The following is a 12,621-nucleotide window of genomic DNA, read 5'->3' on the forward strand; positions in this document are numbered from 1 at the left end:
ATTCATTAATTGCATTTAATCAATGAGCTCATTATCACTCATGCATTGTCCAACAGGTGTTGAAATAATGGGATTAAAAGGGGAGATCCCTTCAGAAAGACAGAAACAATAGCAAAGACAAAAAACACTTTTGGAATCTGCTTTTAGTCAACACATAAGGAAAGGGTGCACCGGTCCTGGAAATACTGCAATACCAGGTCAATGCGTGGAGTGGACAGAGCAAGCTCTATTTCCATCTCCCTGTTCTAAAAATCCATTTAATATATGGTCCCCAGATAGGGGACGTATCAGATATTAAACTGATAAGAACAGATACTACACTTGATCTTAGCCAAAAGGCCGAGAAGCGATAACCCGAACGGGCCGCGCGTTGCCCGAGCCTGCCCGATACTGCTGTTCAGCCCTTGCAGCGATTCAGCCTACTTCTAGGCAATTCCATGGGGCCCTGCAGGCTCACACACTCACAGCTACACGGGAGGTGAATAAAGGCCGGAGAGGAAGCCAGACAGGATTTGCTTCTTTTGCTTGCACCACAATGCAGTGCTGAAAGAGGAGGAATCTACATAAAAACGCCTTCCTGGCAACGCCCAAATGCCCTGCTGCCATGCAGATAAACACTGGCAGCGGCAGCAAGTGCATGCCCACAGCCACCCCTTGTTCAGCTGTAATCCAGTCCAGTCCAGTGCTGCCTGCTGAGCAGCACTGACCAACACTGCCTGGGCCCAGGCTTTTATCTCTGAGGCCCCATTATGATGTCAGAAAGCTGGCTCTGGAATCCTGAGGGCTCCACTATGACACGTGCAAAGTTCCGTCTGAACTTTATATAAGACGGTGAGGCTCAGTCAGTCACTCAGTGTTGCCTGAGAGGGCAACACTGCAACAGCCGGCCGCCAGGCTGTCTTTTTTTTGCACAGCTAGTTGCCTCCAGGAGGCCACAAGAGGGAGACAAGGGACTGCAAAATGGAAAATAGGCATCCACCAACTTTACAGACAACTTCTCCTTGCTCCTACAACCTCCATCCTTGCACAGTTTGTTATTCTTCTAGGTAACATAGTAACAAATCCAAATTGCTGCTCTCTTTGTAGGCAAGCAAGGCTTTGTTGCAACTGCAATTCTTACTTCTTCTTGAAATGTAGGGACGACAGTACATTCCATCACATCCATCTAGTGTACACAGGTAGGTCCATTGTGGCGGGCAGGCGAGCGGGCGGGCTGCTTTATTGGCTGTTTGCTGTTCCCCTACTCCACTCCACTATTTGACTGTTGTGCTGCATCAATCAATCAATCAATCAATCAATCAATCAATCAATCAATCAGTGGCTGGCTCAGGTGCAGCTCTTTAACTTACCTAAAAGGGAGGGCGGAGAGAAGACAAGGAAGGTGAATGAGGTGTTCCAATGTGAAATGCCGGAAACACAGAAACACAGACGACACACAACAAGAGGTGGCAATCTATTCATTAATTGCATTTAATCAATGAGCTCATTATCACTCATGCATTGTCCAACAGGTGTTGAAATAATGGGATTAAAAGGGGAGATCCCTTCAGAAAGACAGAAACAATAGCAAAGACAAAAAACACTTTTGGAATCTGCTTTTAGTCAACACATAAGGAAAGGGTGCACCGGTCCTGGAAATACTGCAATACCAGGTCAATGCGTGGAGTGGACAGAGCAAGCTCTATTTCCATCTCCCTGTTCTAAAAATCCATTTAATATATGGTCCCCAGATAGGGGACGTATCAGATATTAAACTGATAAGAACAGATACTACACTTGATCTTAGCCAAAAGGCCGAGAAGCGATAACCCGAACGGGCCGCGCGTTGCCCGAGCCTGCCCGATACTGCTGTTCAGCCCTTGCAGCGATTCAGCCTACTTCTAGGCAATTCCATGGGGCCCTGCAGGCTCACACACTCACAGCTACACGGGAGGTGAATAAAGGCCGGAGAGGAAGCCAGACAGGATTTGCTTCTTTTGCTTGCACCACAATGCAGTGCTGAAAGAGGAGGAATCTACATAAAAACGCCTTCCTGGCAACGCCCAAATGCCCTGCTGCCATGCAGATAAACACTGGCAGCGGCAGCAAGTGCATGCCCACAGCCACCCCTTGTTCCTTCACACCTTGTATCAGCTGTAATCCAGTCCAGTCCAGTGCTGCCTGCTGAGCAGCACTGACCAACACTGCCTGGGCCCAGGCTTTTATCTCTGAGGCCCCATTATGATGTCAGAAAGCTGGCTCTGGAATCCTGAGGGCTCCACTATGACACGTGCAAAGTTCCGTCTGAACTTTATATAAGACGGTGAGGCTCAGTCAGTCACTCAGTGTTGCCTGAGAGGGCAACACTGCAACAGCCGGCCGCCAGGCTGTCTTTTTTTTGCACAGCTAGTTGCCTCCAGGAGGCCACAAGAGGGAGACAAGGGACTGCAAAATGGAAAATAGGCATCCACCAACTTTACAGACAACTTCTCCTTGCTCCTACAACCTCCATCCTTGCACAGTTTGTTATTCTTCTAGGTAACATAGTAACAAATCCAAATTGCTGCTCTCTTTGTAGGCAAGCAAGGCTTTGTTGCAACTGCAATTCTTACTTCTTCTTGAAATGTAGGGACGACAGTACATTCCATCACATCCATCTAGTGTACACAGGTAGGTCCATTGTGGCGGGCAGGCGAGCGGGCGGGCTGCTTTATTGGCTGTTTGCTGTTCCCCTACTCCACTCCACTATTTGACTGTTGTGCTGCATCAATCAATCAATCAATCAATCAATCAATCAATCAATCAATCAATCAGTGGCTGGCTCAGGTGCAGCTCTTTAACTTACCTAAAAGGGAGGGCGGAGAGAAGACAAGGAAGGTGAATGAGGTGTTCCAATGTGAAATGCCGGAAACACAGAAACACAGACGACACACAACAAGAGGTGGCAATCTATTCATTAATTGCATTTAATCAATGAGCTCATTATCACTCATGCATTGTCCAACAGGTGTTGAAATAATGGGATTAAAAGGGGAGATCCCTTCAGAAAGACAGAAACAATAGCAAAGACAAAAAACACTTTTGGAATCTGCTTTTAGTCAACACATAAGGAAAGGGTGCACCGGTCCTGGAAATACTGCAATACCAGGTCAATGCGTGGAGTGGACAGAGCAAGCTCTATTTCCATCTCCCTGTTCTAAAAATCCATTTAATATATGGTCCCCAGATAGGGGACGTATCAGATATTAAACTGATAAGAACAGATACTACACTTGATCTTAGCCAAAAGGCCGAGAAGCGATAACCCGAACGGGCCGCGCGTTGCCCGAGCCTGCCCGATACTGCTGTTCAGCCCTTGCAGCGATTCAGCCTACTTCTAGGCAATTCCATGGGGCCCTGCAGGCTCACACACTCACAGCTACACGGGAGGTGAATAAAGGCCGGAGAGGAAGCCAGACAGGATTTGCTTCTTTTGCTTGCACCACAATGCAGTGCTGAAAGAGGAGGAATCTACATAAAAACGCCTTCCTGGCAACGCCCAAATGCCCTGCTGCCATGCAGATAAACACTGGCAGCGGCAGCAAGTGCATGCCCACAGCCACCCCTTGTATCAGCTGTAATCCAGTCCAGTCCAGTGCTGCCTGCTGAGCAGCACTGACCAACACTGCCTGGGCCCAGGCTTTTATCTCTGAGGCCCCATTATGATGTCAGAAAGCTGGCTCTGGAATCCTGAGGGCTCCACTATGACACGTGCAAAGTTCCGTCTGAACTTTATATAAGACGGTGAGGCTCAGTCAGTCACTCAGTGTTTCCTGAGAGGGCAACACTGCAACAGCCGGCCGCCAGGCTGTCTTTTTTTTGCACAGCTAGTTGCCTCCAGGAGGCCACAAGAGGGAGACAAGGGACTGCAAAATGGAAAATAGGCATCCACCAACTTTACAGACAACTTCTCCTTGCTCCTACAACCTCCATCCTTGCACAGTTTGTTATTCTTCTAGGTAACATAGTAACAAATCCAAATTGCTGCTCTCTTTGTAGGCAAGCAAGGCTTTGTTGCAACTGCAATTCTTACTTCTTCTTGAAATGTAGGGACGACAGTACATTCCATCACATCCATCTAGTGTACACAGGTAGGTCCATTGTGGCGGGCAGGCGAGCGGGCGGGCTGCTTTATTGGCTGTTTGCTGTTCCCCTACTCCACTCCACTATTTGACTGTTGTGCTGCATCAATCAATCAATCAATCAATCAATCAATCAATCAATCAATCAATCAGTGGCTGGCTCAGGTGCAGCTCTTTAACTTACCTAAAAGGGAGGGCGGAGAGAAGACAAGGAAGGTGAATGAGGTGTTCCAATGTGAAATGCCGGAAACACAGAAACACAGACGACACACAACAAGAGGTGGCAATCTATTCATTAATTGCATTTAATCAATGAGCTCATTATCACTCATGCATTGTCCAACAGGTGTTGAAATAATGGGATTAAAAGGGGAGATCCCTTCAGAAAGACAGAAACAATAGCAAAGACAAAAAACACTTTTGGAATCTGCTTTTAGTCAACACATAAGGAAAGGGTGCACCGGTCCTGGAAATACTGCAATACCAGGTCAATGCGTGGAGTGGACAGAGCAAGCTCTATTTCCATCTCCCTGTTCTAAAAATCCATTTAATATATGGTCCCCAGATAGGGGACGTATCAGATATTAAACTGATAAGAACAGATACTACACTTGATCTTAGCCAAAAGGCCGAGAAGCGATAACCCGAACGGGCCGCGCGTTGCCCGAGCCTGCCCGATACTGCTGTTCAGCCCTTGCAGCGATTCAGCCTACTTCTAGGCAATTCCATGGGGCCCTGCAGGCTCACACACTCACAGCTACACGGGAGGTGAATAAAGGCCGGAGAGGAAGCCAGACAGGATTTGCTTCTTTTGCTTGCACCACAATGCAGTGCTGAAAGAGGAGGAATCTACATAAAAACGCCTTCCTGGCAACGCCCAAATGCCCTGCTGCCATGCAGATAAACACTGGCAGCGGCAGCAAGTGCATGCCCACAGCCACCCCTTGTTCCTTCACACCTTGTATCAGCTGTAATCCAGTCCAGTCCAGTGCTGCCTGCTGAGCAGCACTGACCAACACTGCCTGGGCCCAGGCTTTTATCTCTGAGGCCCCATTATGATGTCAGAAAGCTGGCTCTGGAATCCTGAGGGCTCCACTATGACACGTGCAAAGTTCCGTCTGAACTTTATATAAGACGGTGAGGCTCAGTCAGTCACTCAGTGTTGCCTGAGAGGGCAACACTGCAACAGCCGGCCGCCAGGCTGTCTTTTTTTTGCACAGCTAGTTGCCTCCAGGAGGCCACAAGAGGGAGACAAGGGACTGCAAAATGGAAAATAGGCATCCACCAACTTTACAGACAACTTCTCCTTGCTCCTACAACCTCCATCCTTGCACAGTTTGTTATTCTTCTAGTTAACATAGTAACAAATCCAAATTGCTGCTCTCTTTGTAGGCAAGCAAGGCTTTGTTGCAACTGCAATTCTTACTTCTTCTTGAAATGTAGGGACGACAGTACATTCCATCACATCCATCTAGTGTACACAGGTAGGTCCATTGTGGCGGGCAGGCGAGCGGGCGGGCTGCTTTATTGGCTGTTTGCTGTTCCCCTACTCCACTCCACTATTTGACTGTTGTGCTGCATCAATCAATCAATCAATCAATCAATCAATCAATCAATCAATCAATCAATCAGTGGCTGGCTCAGGTGCAGCTCTTTAACTTACCTAAAAGGGAGGGCGGAGAGAAGACAAGGAAGGTGAATGAGGTGTTCCAATGTGAAATGCCGGAAACACAGAAACACAGACGACACACAACAAGAGGTGGCAATCTATTCATTAATTGCATTTAATCAATGAGCTCATTATCACTCATGCATTGTCCAACAGGTGTTGAAATAATGGGATTAAAAGGGGAGATCCCTTCAGAAAGACAGAAACAATAGCAAAGACAAAAAACACTTTTGGAATCTGCTTTTAGTCAACACATAAGGAAAGGGTGCACCGGTCCTGGAAATACTGCAATACCAGGTCAATGCGTGGAGTGGACAGAGCAAGCTCTATTTCCATCTCCCTGTTCTAAAAATCCATTTAATATATGGTCCCCAGATAGGGGACGTATCAGATATTAAACTGATAAGAACAGATACTACACTTGATCTTAGCCAAAAGGCCGAGAAGCGATAACCCGAACGGGCCGCGCGTTGCCCGAGCCTGCCCGATACTGCTGTTCAGCCCTTGCAGCGATTCAGCCTACTTCTAGGCAATTCCATGGGGCCCTGCAGGCTCACACACTCACAGCTACACGGGAGGTGAATAAAGGCCGGAGAGGAAGCCAGACAGGATTTGCTTCTTTTGCTTGCACCACAATGCAGTGCTGAAAGAGGAGGAATCTACATAAAAACGCCTTCCTGGCAACGCCCAAATGCCCTGCTGCCATGCAGATAAACACTGGCAGCGGCAGCAAGTGCATGCCCACAGCCACCCCTTGTTCCTTCACACCTTGTATCAGCTGTAATCCAGTCCAGTCCAGTGCTGCCTGCTGAGCAGCACTGACCAACACTGCCTGGGCCCAGGCTTTTATCTCTGAGGCCCCATTATGATGTCAGAAAGCTGGCTCTGGAATCCTGAGGGCTCCACTATGACACGTGCAAAGTTCCGTCTGAACTTTATATAAGACGGTGAGGCTCAGTCAGTCACTCAGTGTTGCCTGAGAGGGCAACACTGCAACAGCCGGCCGCCAGGCTGTCTTTTTTTTGCACAGCTAGTTGCCTCCAGGAGGCCACAAGAGGGAGACAAGGGACTGCAAAATGGAAAATAGGCATCCACCAACTTTACAGACAACTTCTCCTTGCTCCTACAACCTCCATCCTTGCACAGTTTGTTATTCTTCTAGGTAACATAGTAACAAATCCAAATTGCTGCTCTCTTTGTAGGCAAGCAAGGCTTTGTTGCAACTGCAATTCTTACTTCTTCTTGAAATGTAGGGACGACAGTACATTCCATCACATCCATCTAGTGTACACAGGTAGGTCCATTGTGGCGGGCAGGCGAGCGGGCGGGCTGCTTTATTGGCTGTTTGCTGTTCCCCTACTCCACTCCACTATTTGACTGTTGTGCTGCATCAATCAATCAATCAATCAATCAATCAATCAATCAATCAGTGGCTGGCTCAGGTGCAGCTCTTTAACTTACCTAAAAGGGAGGGCGGAGAGAAGACAAGGAAGGTGAATGAGGTGTTCCAATGTGAAATGCCGGAAACACAGAAACACAGACGACACACAACAAGAGGTGGCAATCTATTCATTAATTGCATTTAATCAATGAGCTCATTATCACTCATGCATTGTCCAACAGGTGTTGAAATAATGGGATTAAAAGGGGAGATCCCTTCAGAAAGACAGAAACAATAGCAAAGACAAAAAACACTTTTGGAATCTGCTTTTAGTCAACACATAAGGAAAGGGTGCACCGGTCCTGGAAATACTGCAATACCAGGTCAATGCGTGGAGTGGACAGAGCAAGCTCTATTTCCATCTCCCTGTTCTAAAAATCCATTTAATATATGGTCCCCAGATAGGGGACGTATCAGATATTAAACTGATAAGAACAGATACTACACTTGATCTTAGCCAAAAGGCCGAGAAGCGATAACCCGAACGGGCCGCGCGTTGCCCGAGCCTGCCCGATACTGCTGTTCAGCCCTTGCAGCGATTCAGCCTACTTCTAGGCAATTCCATGGGGCCCTGCAGGCTCACACACTCACAGCTACACGGGAGGTGAATAAAGGCCGGAGAGGAAGCCAGACAGGATTTGCTTCTTTTGCTTGCACCACAATGCAGTGCTGAAAGAGGAGGAATCTACATAAAAACGCCTTCCTGGCAACGCCCAAATGCCCTGCTGCCATGCAGATAAACACTGGCAGCGGCAGCAAGTGCATGCCCACCAGTGGCGGATTAAGTAGACCATGGGCCCTGGGCTGTTACCCAAACTTGGGCCCCCCTTCCTCACCGCCGCCCTGCCGCGCCGTAACTATTTTTGACACTACTTTTTTGGGCAAGCATTAACAGTGTTACGATTTCCCTTGTCACAGGGCTGTGTCCCTACATACTGAGAGTATCACACTGTGCAGGGACACAACCTCCTGACAAGAGGAATTGTCTATCAGTCCTGGACTGCAGAAAGACTTTTTGTGAAATACAAGGATTCCTATAATAAACATGTCAGGAGAGGTGACAGATTCTCTATAAATCTAGTGACTCACAGGTGACGACGTCTCAGATTCTAGTAGTTTTTTTCCTCTTTTCTTCTCCATCCGGTCCAGCGCTCATGACGACTTCTCCCGGCCATGACTCATTTCTGCAGAATTTGCCACTCAGATGTCTCCTCACTTTTCCAACATTTCCACACCTATAAACGAAAATAAAGTTATCATGGTGCCACATACTGTGCCCCTAAATATAATAGCACCAAACACTGCGCGCCTGAATATAATAATACCACACACTGTAAAACACCACATACACACAGCCCCCTGTACATAGTGCCACACACAGCCCCTGTAGATATTACACACCCCCATAGATATCGCCATACACAGCCCCCTCTATATATCACACATCCTCCTCGTAGAGAGCGTTACACACAGCCCCATATAGATAGTGCCATACAGCGCCCTGTAGAGAGCGCCACACAGCCCTCCCCCTCTTGTAAATAGCACCAAAAAGCCCCCCCTATAAAGAGCGCCACACACATACCACTGTGGATAGCACTACACAGCCCCCCCTTGTATATAATGCCACACAGCGCTCCCCCTTGTATATAGTGCCACACAGCGCTCCCCTTGTATATAGTGCCACACAGCGCTCCCCTTGTATATAGTGCCACACAGCGCTCCCACTTGTATATAGTGGCACACAGCGCTCCCCCTTGTATATAGTGGCACACAGCGCTCCCCCTTGTATATAGTGGCACACAGCGCTCCCCCTTGTATATAGTGGCACACAGCGCTCCCCCTTGTATATAGTGCCACACAGAACTCCCCCTTGTATATAGTGCCACAAGGTTATGTACACATTTAAAAACTTTATATCATAATTTTATATATATATATATATATATTACCCAATTACCCTAATATAGACATGTAATATATTACAATTTACGGTAAACAATGACTATTACAAATAAAAGGTCTATTTTAGGGTAAAACTATGTTATTACCAAAAAAAATAGCTGAAACGTAAAAAAGCTTATTTGTTTACTATTATTTTCAAACTTTATGAATAAAAATTGTAAAATAGCAAAAAAAGGTGTGTATAAAAACGATAAAAAACGAAACCTGCATTGTCTACGGAAAAAACGTCGCAAAAATCACGTCGTTTTTATTTATTTTTTATAAAAATGTGTGTTTGGTGCAACTTTGTAATTACGTTTTATTAAAAAATATTTTCACTTTTTAAGATACAGCTGCTTTGTATCCTGTATCCGTCAGGTCAGCAAGACTGACGGGATCAGTGACACGCAGGATCCACCTCAAATCTATCACATCTAAGATTATAATTTAGCGCAGGGCCCGTTTCACTGATCCCGTCAGTCCTGCTGACCTGACGGATACAGGATACAAAGCAGCTGTATCTCAAAAAGTGAAAATATTTTTTAATAAAACGTAATTACAAAGTTGCACCAAACACACATTTTTATAAAAAATAAATAAAAACGATGTGATTTTTGCGATGTTTTTTCCGTAGACAATGCAGGTTTCTTTTTTTTATCGTTTTTATACACACCTTTTTTGCTATTTTAGAATTTTTATTCATAAAGTTTGAAAATAATAGTAAAAAAATAAGCTTTTTTACGTTTCAGCTATTTTTTTTTGGTAATAACATAGTTTTACCCTAAAATAGACCTTTTATTTGTGATCGTCATTGTCTACCGTAAATTGTAATATATTACATGTCTATATTAGGGTAATTGGGTCAGCGCTAGCGTTACAACAATGATTGGGGGGGGGGGCGACGGTTTTTATTGGGGTGGGCATTTTATGTGTATTTATTATTTCATTTTTTTTTGCACTTTACTTTACTATTTTTTTATTACTGTTGTCTGTTCCTCAAAGGTCAAAAAAGACCTTTGGTGAACTTTATATATTTTTTCTTTCTTTTACACCATGTTTTTCCACTGTAACTGGGGCTGCACAGCAGCCCCAGTTACAGGGGAAATCAGCCCTCTCATAGTGACGATTGTCACTAATAGGGCTGTGCTGGGTCTAGTTAGACCCAGCAGCAGCCTGCCACTAACGGCACCCGGCGATCATGTGACCAGTCACATGATCACCGGGAGGAATAGAGACAGCGCCGCTGCTGCTGTCTCTATTCCTGTACACAGCGTTCATTGAACGCTGTGTAAGAAGACATCGGAGAAGACAGAAGCAGCGAAAGCTGCTTCTGTCTTCTCCTCAGGGTCCCCGGCAGTCACTGACAGCCGGAGACCCGACATTCAGCTGCCCGATCGCGCGGGCAGCAAGTTAAAACCCGAGCCGTAGAAAGTCTATGGCTCGGGTTTTAAGGACCCGTCCCTGACCGCTGGCCGTAAAAATACAGCCAGCGGTCGGGAACCAGTTGGGCAGGAGGATAAGCCTGCTGTACTGACCTCAGCGCCGGTGACCGACCGCCCGGCTCTTGTCTTGCGGATTCGGAGTAACAGAACAGCCGTCCGTCGCTGTTCTGTTACTCAATGGCGGCGGCCCGCCCTTGTCAGGGAGGCGTGTCCTACCCCTTTCCCGGCCAATTCCCTGCTCCTCCCCTCCTCATCTTCGTTAGTTAGCAGCGCTAGCGCGCTGAATAGGTACCTTTACAAGATGATGTGCGGTTCGGGCTGCCATGGGCCCCCTGGGAGCCTCGGGCCCCGGGCGGCCGCCCGAATCGCCCATATGATAATCCGCCACTGATGCCCACAGCCACCCCTTGTTCCTTCACACCTTGTATCAGCTGTAATCCAGTCCAGTCCAGTGCTGCCTGCTGAGCAGCACTGACCAACACTGCCTGGGCCCAGGCTTTTATCTCTGAGGCCCCATTATGATGTCAGAAAGCTGGCTCTGGAATCCTGAGGGCTCCACTATGACACGTGCAAAGTTCCGTCTGAACTTTATATAAGACGGTGAGGCTCAGTCAGTCACTCAGTGTTGCCTGAGAGGGCAACACTGCAACAGCCGGCCGCCAGGCTGTCTTTTTTTTGCACAGCTAGTTGCCTCCAGGAGGCCACAAGAGGGAGACAAGGGACTGCAAAATGGAAAATAGGCATCCACCAACTTTACAGACAACTTCTCCTTGCTCCTACAACCTCCATCCTTGCACAGTTTGTTATTCTTCTAGGTAACATAGTAACAAATCCAAATTGCTGCTCTCTTTGTAGGCAAGCAAGGCTTTGTTGCAACTGCAATTCTTACTTCTTCTTGAAATGTAGGGACGACAGTACATTCCATCACATCCATCTAGTGTACACAGGTAGGTCCATTGTGGCGGGCAGGCGAGCGGGCGGGCTGCTTTATTGGCTGTTTGCTGTTCCCCTACTCCACTCCACTATTTGACTGTTGTGCTGCATCAATCAATCAATCAATCAATCAATCAATCAATCAATCAATCAGTGGCTGGCTCAGGTGCAGCTCTTTAACTTACCTAAAAGGGAGGGCGGAGAGAAGACAAGGAAGGTGAATGAGGTGTTCCAATGTGAAATGCCGGAAACACAGAAACACAGACGACACACAACAAGAGGTGGCAATCTATTCATTAATTGCATTTAATCAATGAGCTCATTATCACTCATGCATTGTCCAACAGGTGTTGAAATAATGGGATTAAAAGGGGAGATCCCTTCAGAAAGACAGAAACAATAGCAAAGACAAAAAACACTTTTGGAATCTGCTTTTAGTCAACACATAAGGAAAGGGTGCACCGGTCCTGGAAATACTGCAATACCAGGTCAATGCGTGGAGTGGACAGAGCAAGCTCTATTTCCATCTCCCTGTTCTAAAAATCCATTTAATATATGGTCCCCAGATAGGGGACGTATCAGATATTAAACTGATAAGAACAGATACTACACTTGATCTTAGCCAAAAGGCCGAGAAGCGATAACCCGAACGGGCCGCGCGTTGCCCGAGCCTGCCCGATACTGCTGTTCAGCCCTTGCAGCGATTCAGCCTACTTCTAGGCAATTCCATGGGGCCCTGCAGGCTCACACACTCACAGCTACACGGGAGGTGAATAAAGGCCGGAGAGGAAGCCAGACAGGATTTGCTTCTTTTGCTTGCACCACAATGCAGTGCTGAAAGAGGAGGAATCTACATAAAAACGCCTTCCTGGCAACGCCCAAATGCCCTGCTGCCATGCAGATAAACACTGGCAGCGGCAGCAAGTGCATGCCCACAGCCACCCCTTGTTCCTTCACACCTTGTATCAGCTGTAATCCAGTCCAGTCCAGTGCTGCCTGCTGAGCAGCACTGACCAACACTGCCTGGGCCCAGGCTTTTATCTCTGAGGCCCCATTATGATGTCAGAAAGCTGGCTCTGGAATCCTGAGGGCTCC

General features: G+C 47.1%; 7 non-coding genes across 7 annotated transcripts; all 7 read right to left on the reverse strand.

The window, feature by feature from the left end:
- Positions 1 to 160: 160 nt before the first annotated feature.
- On the reverse strand, positions 161 to 351 carry LOC142721267 (U2 spliceosomal RNA). The gene has a single exon (XR_012874020.1). It is a non-coding gene; the product is annotated as a U2 spliceosomal RNA (small nuclear RNA).
- A 1,264-nt stretch (positions 352 to 1,615) lies between these two features.
- Positions 1,616 to 1,806, reverse strand: LOC142721268 (U2 spliceosomal RNA). Its single transcript, XR_012874021.1, has one exon. It is a non-coding gene; the product is annotated as a U2 spliceosomal RNA (small nuclear RNA).
- Positions 1,807 to 3,090: 1,284 nt separating this feature from the next.
- Positions 3,091 to 3,281, reverse strand: LOC142721269 (U2 spliceosomal RNA). The gene has a single exon (XR_012874022.1). It is a non-coding gene; the product is annotated as a U2 spliceosomal RNA (small nuclear RNA).
- Positions 3,282 to 4,550: 1,269 nt separating this feature from the next.
- On the reverse strand, positions 4,551 to 4,741 carry LOC142721270 (U2 spliceosomal RNA). Its single transcript, XR_012874023.1, has one exon. It is a non-coding gene; the product is annotated as a U2 spliceosomal RNA (small nuclear RNA).
- A 1,288-nt stretch (positions 4,742 to 6,029) lies between these two features.
- Positions 6,030 to 6,220, reverse strand: LOC142721272 (U2 spliceosomal RNA). The gene has a single exon (XR_012874024.1). It is a non-coding gene; the product is annotated as a U2 spliceosomal RNA (small nuclear RNA).
- A 1,276-nt stretch (positions 6,221 to 7,496) lies between these two features.
- Positions 7,497 to 7,687, reverse strand: LOC142721273 (U2 spliceosomal RNA). The gene has a single exon (XR_012874025.1). It is a non-coding gene; the product is annotated as a U2 spliceosomal RNA (small nuclear RNA).
- A 4,290-nt stretch (positions 7,688 to 11,977) lies between these two features.
- On the reverse strand, positions 11,978 to 12,168 carry LOC142721274 (U2 spliceosomal RNA). Its single transcript, XR_012874026.1, has one exon. It is a non-coding gene; the product is annotated as a U2 spliceosomal RNA (small nuclear RNA).
- Between the last annotated feature and the right edge of the window lie 453 nt (positions 12,169 to 12,621).

This window comes from Rhinoderma darwinii, unplaced genomic scaffold (assembly GCF_050947455.1).
Source record: "Rhinoderma darwinii isolate aRhiDar2 unplaced genomic scaffold, aRhiDar2.hap1 Scaffold_516, whole genome shotgun sequence".
In the NCBI taxonomy this organism is placed as follows: Eukaryota; Metazoa; Chordata; class Amphibia; order Anura; family Rhinodermatidae; genus Rhinoderma; species Rhinoderma darwinii.